Source organism: Triplophysa rosa, linkage group LG23 (assembly GCF_024868665.1).
Source record: "Triplophysa rosa linkage group LG23, Trosa_1v2, whole genome shotgun sequence".
Taxonomy (NCBI): domain Eukaryota; kingdom Metazoa; phylum Chordata; class Actinopteri; order Cypriniformes; family Nemacheilidae; genus Triplophysa; species Triplophysa rosa.
Window position 1 is genome coordinate 11,939,254 of NC_079912.1, and position 7,062 is coordinate 11,946,315.

Here is a 7,062-nt window from a genome sequence, read left to right on the forward strand (position 1 = left end):
CTTTCATAACTTTTCAAATGTCTTAGAAGTTTGACTATTTTGAGAATAACACTTTTTGACACCTTTAAACTTATGCATGTTTAATTGCATTCAATCTTATTGGCAGCAAACAAAATATTTTGCAAGGGATAGTTCACCCAAAAATGAAAATTCTGTCATCATTACATTTAATCCAAACCTGTACACATTTCTTTGTTCTGCTGAACACAAAGGAAGATTTTTGGAAGAATGTCAGTAACAGATCTCATCCTCTATTGATTCCATAGCATTTATTTTCCCTACTATGGCAGTAAATGGGGGCTGAGATTTGTTTGGCTAACAAGAAACATTAAAGTACGCCTAGAATAACACAAAATCTGTTCTTTAAAACCATGCCTTGCATAAGGAACAAAGTTGTTTTTCACTAATTCGATAATATTGGTAAAATTGCAGAACATATAACATACAGAAATACCGTCATAAAGGTGATAGAAAATAACTGTGAAGAAGTGATACAGCTGGTGTTTTCTCTTCAGGCTCTGCCTCGGGCAGAGGAATTGCTTGCTGTAGTGGCTGCTAAATTGTCCACAGACAGTTTAGGGAACATCAAGAGCTGTGTTATCTATCCATTTTATTTCTATTTTCATTCAAGTGAGCTCAATCTTGCTTGCGACACAATGTTTGCAGCCATTTCGGTACTTGGAGAAACCTAACATCATACGTCACCTTGGCGCTAAACACTGGTTACCAACCTCAACAAGTCCATTCTGGGTGACCACAATCTACTGAAAGCAATTTGTGACAAGGTTAATAATAGAACTGTCAGTCTGTAAGCTGCCACCAAGTCTGCCACTCAAGCGCTAACATAGACACGTTCCCGAAGATGCTCGCACTCAGAAATTACAGCCCATCTGCTTTTGACAAATCTAGTTTTCTTAAATAACCGTCTCAATAGCACATCTGTATGTTAAAGAAATGGACCTGGAGCCTGTTGTCATCCTCTGCAAGAGAAGTGGTAGTTACCGCCAGTAAACTGTTTTCCGAAGGAGTTATTTGTGTTGGAAGATGTGAGTGTCGGTCAGTGATATAGTGCTTGGAGTGATTAAGAAAAATGTCACTTCGCTCAGCAAGTAATGAAATCTGACATATGACATCAAAGCACCATTAAGGCTACACCTGCTGGAGAAGGGTAGATGTCTCGAAGGAGATTTTACCGGGAGGGGAGGTGATTGCTGGATGAGGAAGGGAATTGAACAGCTTGGCAGCATCCCCGCTGGGTTAATATTAAAGTCTGAATATAGGTCCATACTGTGCTTAAAAGCCAAATGTACATTCGTGACAGATTTGTTTTTTAATCTCACAGTAACATAAGCATGAATACGTCTCATGTGCTGTTTTGATTCCAACCAGCTCAAAATCTGCCCATCTCCGCTCCACGTGTCCTGAATGTCATTCACACATCAAAAAATCAGCACAAATTTCATAGGTTTGGCTTTAATGAGCTTGATTCATTAGAAACATTTGCAGGGTTGCCCACAGGTTAAGGTGTGTTTGGCACCGAGCTTCAGATTCTAATGCAGGTGGTTGATCACATATGTCAGTACTTTGGCCCTTTCACCTCCTACTGCGTTAGCTTGATCTTCTAATAGCATCACATAGCACATTACAATCCACCAAGATGAGGAAATCAGTCTCAGGGCAATCGCTTTATTTCAGACCAATTATCAAATAATGAGCAATTTGGTAACAATCTGACGGCGTGTTCGGACAGAAAGATAAGCCTATTGTTCCAGCTTCCTCTCTTTTTGCGAATGCAGATCAGTGATTTGTCGTAACAGAAAGTATGGAGGTTTGCAACAGAATGATGAATGCTCTGACTCGCTATTGCAATGTTTCAATATGCTGCATGCACTGAATGCTCCGCTTGCTTTAGCAATGGATTCTCCAAATTATCTGAGTTTTTCTTTTAAAGCCATTCATTATAAATGACACGCAATGTAATGCATATGGAGAACCAAAACATCATTATTAACGATTATGAATTAAATCAGATGAGAAAAATGTGGAGGCGGTGTATTTCTAATAAGAGAATGAATTAATTTCAGTGCTCATCATGTGAATAACAATCGGGGGTAACTTTGACACATGATCTCCAAAGGTTATGATCTGTTGACCTCAGTATTGACCTTTTAAAAAGCACTGCAGCATCCTTCATGAAAGTTGGAGTGTGCAATTTTTTGATGTCCAAATACTGTCCCGGATTACTGTGCAGAAGCCATTTTTAGATTTATTTCCTGGAAAATATAAACATGGTGACTCTGTGGTGCTATTATAACACCATATTTTTTTTTGTTTGAGCATCTGAATCCATGGCGGAACTAATTGCTTAGAACTTTAAATTAATTATTACTTGTTACATAAGGCTCTGTTTTTTTGTGTATGCTTAATTATACATTATTGTTTTTTTAAGGATTGCTTAATTTTTTTAAATATATTACAGTGTACTAACAGGAAAGCTAATTAAACAATGAAATGTTGTTGCGTAGTGAAACATTATACAGGCTCTCGCCCAATTAGATTTGATCAAAATCATAAATAAATGTATAAATAAAATATTATTACAATTTATTAATAAGATGAAAGAAAGAAATATTAAGTTATATGAAATATATGATTAAATACATTTATATCAGTATACTATACAGGCTGTTGTCCAATCAGATTTGAGGACCAAATGAATTAATAATAAATATATTAAATATATAATAATAGAAATGTTATTACAAGGTTCACTGTGATTCCCAGCAAAACAATGCAATAACTCGCCTCTTTGATGATAAAAAAAGAACAAATTTTCTCCCAATATTTTGTTTGTGTGTTTGTTTGAATAATAACAATAGCCGAATGATTCCAGAGTTTTCCAAATGAAAAGACAAATTGATATATTCCCAGGAGAAATATGTTTCAATTCCCAAGTTTAATGAGCTGCTCTTTTCAGGAGGAGAATGTCTTTTCTTACCTGCTATCTGTATAAATTCTCTCCATCATATAAAGTCCCTGTGCACCACAGAATAGCCCAATGGTTGTTTTTCCTCTCTTTCTTTACCAGAGGTTCCTCTTTATCAGTTCATTCCACAGCAACTGAGAGCTCTTACCCCTTCCCCTTTTTCAATGCCTTTCCTGGACACATTGTGCTGGGGAATCCACTTCCTTTCCGAAAATGAATAGGACGCTTAGCTTCTTTACGGAAATGAGATGGATAATCTCGTGTGTCCGTAAAGTGATGTGCAGTTCTGTTTAGTACTGTGCAGTTGAGGGCTAAATTGCTGATATCAGCTATTTAGTTTATCCCTAACAAAAAGTCAAAGAGAAGAATTTTCTATTAATGTGTTTTGTGTAGAGATATATCATTTTTAAAACTATTCTGATTGTGTATTATTATTAAAATAGAATGCCTATAAATACATTCAAAGACACGGAGTCCTGAGTCTCCATAAAAAGACTTTATTTTGACCTAGTAAATAAACAGTCCTTGCAGATTGCCATTCAAACCTCTAATCTGAAACTGTGGATTTTCTGGCATTCCTAACCCGTGTTTACAGGAATGGCCCCTGCGTGCTTTTTGATCTATATTCTCAGATCATTGCTTTCTGTTGTCCTTCGTGGTTTGTTTGATTACAGGTATTGTGAAAACTTGCTGTCTGAATTGGGTTTGAATGGGTAAACCTGAAAAAGTAAGAGTGATGATTATGAATGGTAAGCAGGAAGACAACATTATTATAGTTTTGACAATGAAGGAATAAAATAGATGTGAGTCCTATAGGGGGATTTTCTCGTACTGCAGAACTGTCTATAGTATTATTCCTGTGAGAATATCAGTGGTCGATGTATAATTAGAAATGTGTGTGTGTGGTGACGGAGGCATATCCTTTTATTTAAACTGGGTCAAAGTCTGTCAAAGCCTTTTCTTAGATGTGTATGTTGCAGTAACGTTGTAGTAACGTAGCAGTAACGTTGCAGTGACGTTGCAATAAAAACACTGTTTTGTAGAACGCCAAAGCTGTTTAAAATAAGTGATAACCTTATGTTTATTTCTGATATGTGACAATTTAAATCAACACAAAACAAGAGTATTTGTGGGGTCAGTCTGAGAATAGATTTTACTTACACATCAACAGGTCCCTATTGTGTATAAATACATAGAGGAGTAAAAGACCAGAGGCCAAATCTGCCCTCAGGGCTCAATAACTCTCCAGTCAGCTTTCACGCTTAGTCCCAAGATGAGGTTTAAATCACATTCTTTGCCATCATTTCTCCAGAAAGCCGATTTGCCCGATGGCGGGTTTTTGGAAGCAGACTGCAGTCGTTCACTTGTCATCAGAGCGGGTGAAGCACAGTCAGTCTGAAGTGAGGAGAGAGAGAGAGAGCAATGAAAGGATGGAAAAAGCGTATTATAATGGGTCACTTTTGAATGCTAGAATAAAGAAGCGATCATTAAGCTGTCAGGTAGAATGGGTTCAGGTAGTGCAGAACTCTCTATAGTCCTTGTGAACAAGTGGATGGATTGAAAAACACACACGCTCACAGACATAGAACTATATTATGGAAAAATGTGAATTAGAGCATTCACTAGTGGTCTGAAACTTTTGCATCCCAATGTATAGTCAACCAATTGCCATTCATGTCATGCACTGAATCAATGTTTTGATGACTCTAACTACATCCAACTTTGTAGATGTTAATAACATTAAAGAAAAATCATGGGGGAATGCAATTAAGGAAAATTGATTTGAATAAAGTTTGTCTGACTGGAACGTTTTTTTTTATTGACATTTTTTATTTGAAGGAATGTAATTGGTGCTGCTAGAGGTTTCTATAGATAATCAAGTTATCAATATCTACGATTTTCTAGTTTGAATAGTAAAAGGCAGCGATCTGATTAAAAAAAGTTACCCATCAGTCTGATGGTCGGTGAATACAGAAAAATGTTGTTTGCTAAATCTAGAGGTTGCATCTGATTAAAGTTTTATGTTGATATCTTTGCATGTACTTTTACACACAATGCCCCTCATTCATGAAACTATTCGTCAATTTGATTTGACACTTCACGCAAGAATGGTTTACACAGAAATTCACTCTGCATGTAATTTTTTTACAGAAAGCCTGAAGGCTTCGAGTCACTTTGACACATAAACTGTTATTTCATTCACTCGTTGGCTTTTGTTTTTAAATCATAATTTAAAGACACCATTCTAATGAAGGAACGGGAGGATATGGAAAGATTTTTAAGCGCTTTCATAATTCATAAGGCCTGAGCTGTTGGATGAACTGTTTACTTCCGGGTGGCATGTGTACTCCGTCAGTGAAAATTTCATTGTAAAGTAAGCCGGTTGTAGTCAACTTCATCTTTTCTTCTTGTCTTTCATTTCTCTGCATATTTCTAGGAGTCAAGGAGATGTATCGCTGAACAGTTTAATGAGGTCATTATCTCACAGCCCTTTGTCTTTTTTAACTTCCCTACCATCTTTAGAAATAAAGAAGTCATGGTTTATTGCCCGTCAAGGTTAATTTAATTGATACGGCTCTTCTTGATCATATAGCTGTACTGTCAGAAAGGGTTTCTTGCATCTGTGTATTTTTATAATGGATTATAGTACATAATGGAACGTCATACAATATCATGCCCTTACTTGACAGAATAGAAACAGAGTTTAGAATGGGTTTTTATGTCTCAACGGTGCTTTTAACTGTGCTTGTGAGAACAAGTATGTTGACGTAGTGAGTCACAAGCAAAACCAGTCAGTGGTTCAAATAAACAACTTCAGTGGTGTTGGTCCACTGAACATCATGTCCTGCTCTTGAAAGGTGATTCAAGTTTGCCAATCTGGTTTTCTTTTCTCTTCTATGGAGACTTTCCAACCAACTGAAGCGCTATTGTTTTCTGACGCAATCTTTAGTAAGAATGCTTATGCTTCAGGCCGTATCTGAATTCAGACTTGAGAACTGTGACACAAAGACATCTAATTCCAGATTCTTGTCTTGCATTCTGAGGAACTTTAGGCTGTGTGGAGCAACAATGTTCTACCGCACTTTTCAAAATGAATGTTACCGAGGTAGGGCTGAACGATTAATCGAAATCGAATCGCAATCGCGATGTGAGACGTTGCGATTTGCTAATAGCAAACAAATCGCATCTGTTCCAAGCCCGTTTCGAGTGGCATTCTTGCTAACCAACTGAGTGAGCGCACCCCCGTTATGCCTAATCAGCACTGCCCTAGCCAACTGCGTAACTTCCGACATGAAAAAAAACAAATAAACAAACAGAAGGCAGGAGAGAGAGAGTGTGTGTTATTATGGCATCTGCAGAGTCAGATCGATCATATTAGGCAAATATATACTAAAGAACCGTCCAATTCAGAAGACCGCACACACAGCCTGTGTCATACTCGCGCGTCTCTGCCCCGCGTTGTGCGTCTCGCGGACGAGCCGTTTAAACTTGACGCGCACACACAGCCTGTTTCGTAATGACGTTTATAGTACTTGAGTCCGGCTCCATACGGGCATCTGGCAATATTGACTAGGCTTGACGCACGCGCGCACCCTGTGTCAACTCACGCCTATCTCCGCGTTTCAAACAAATGTAAATTCTATCTAACTGTTTTGCTAATTTCACTTGGATGAAATTAAACATTCAGCACATTTTATACTTGTTTTAAAAAAACCCACATACTTAAATTATAACCCCGTCAAGGAGGGTATTATATATAAATCAGCCTATGTAACCTATGAACTATTTTAATAATTCACTAACATAATAGAAAATGTTATGGATTTAAGGGTTACAATGGGAGTTGTATTTGTTTTAATGGAAACTATAATAGTGTACACTGGTATTTGGATTCTATTGGTGTGATGTAATAAGTTGGGAACCAATTGAACAACATAAGCCCTATTTGAATAATGCCAATAATACAATAATCACAGGTAAACAGAAACAAAGTCTAACTAAACACTAAACTAACCAAACACTAGACATGAACTGAACTCAACACTTACTAAAACAAGAATATCACCAACAGGAAC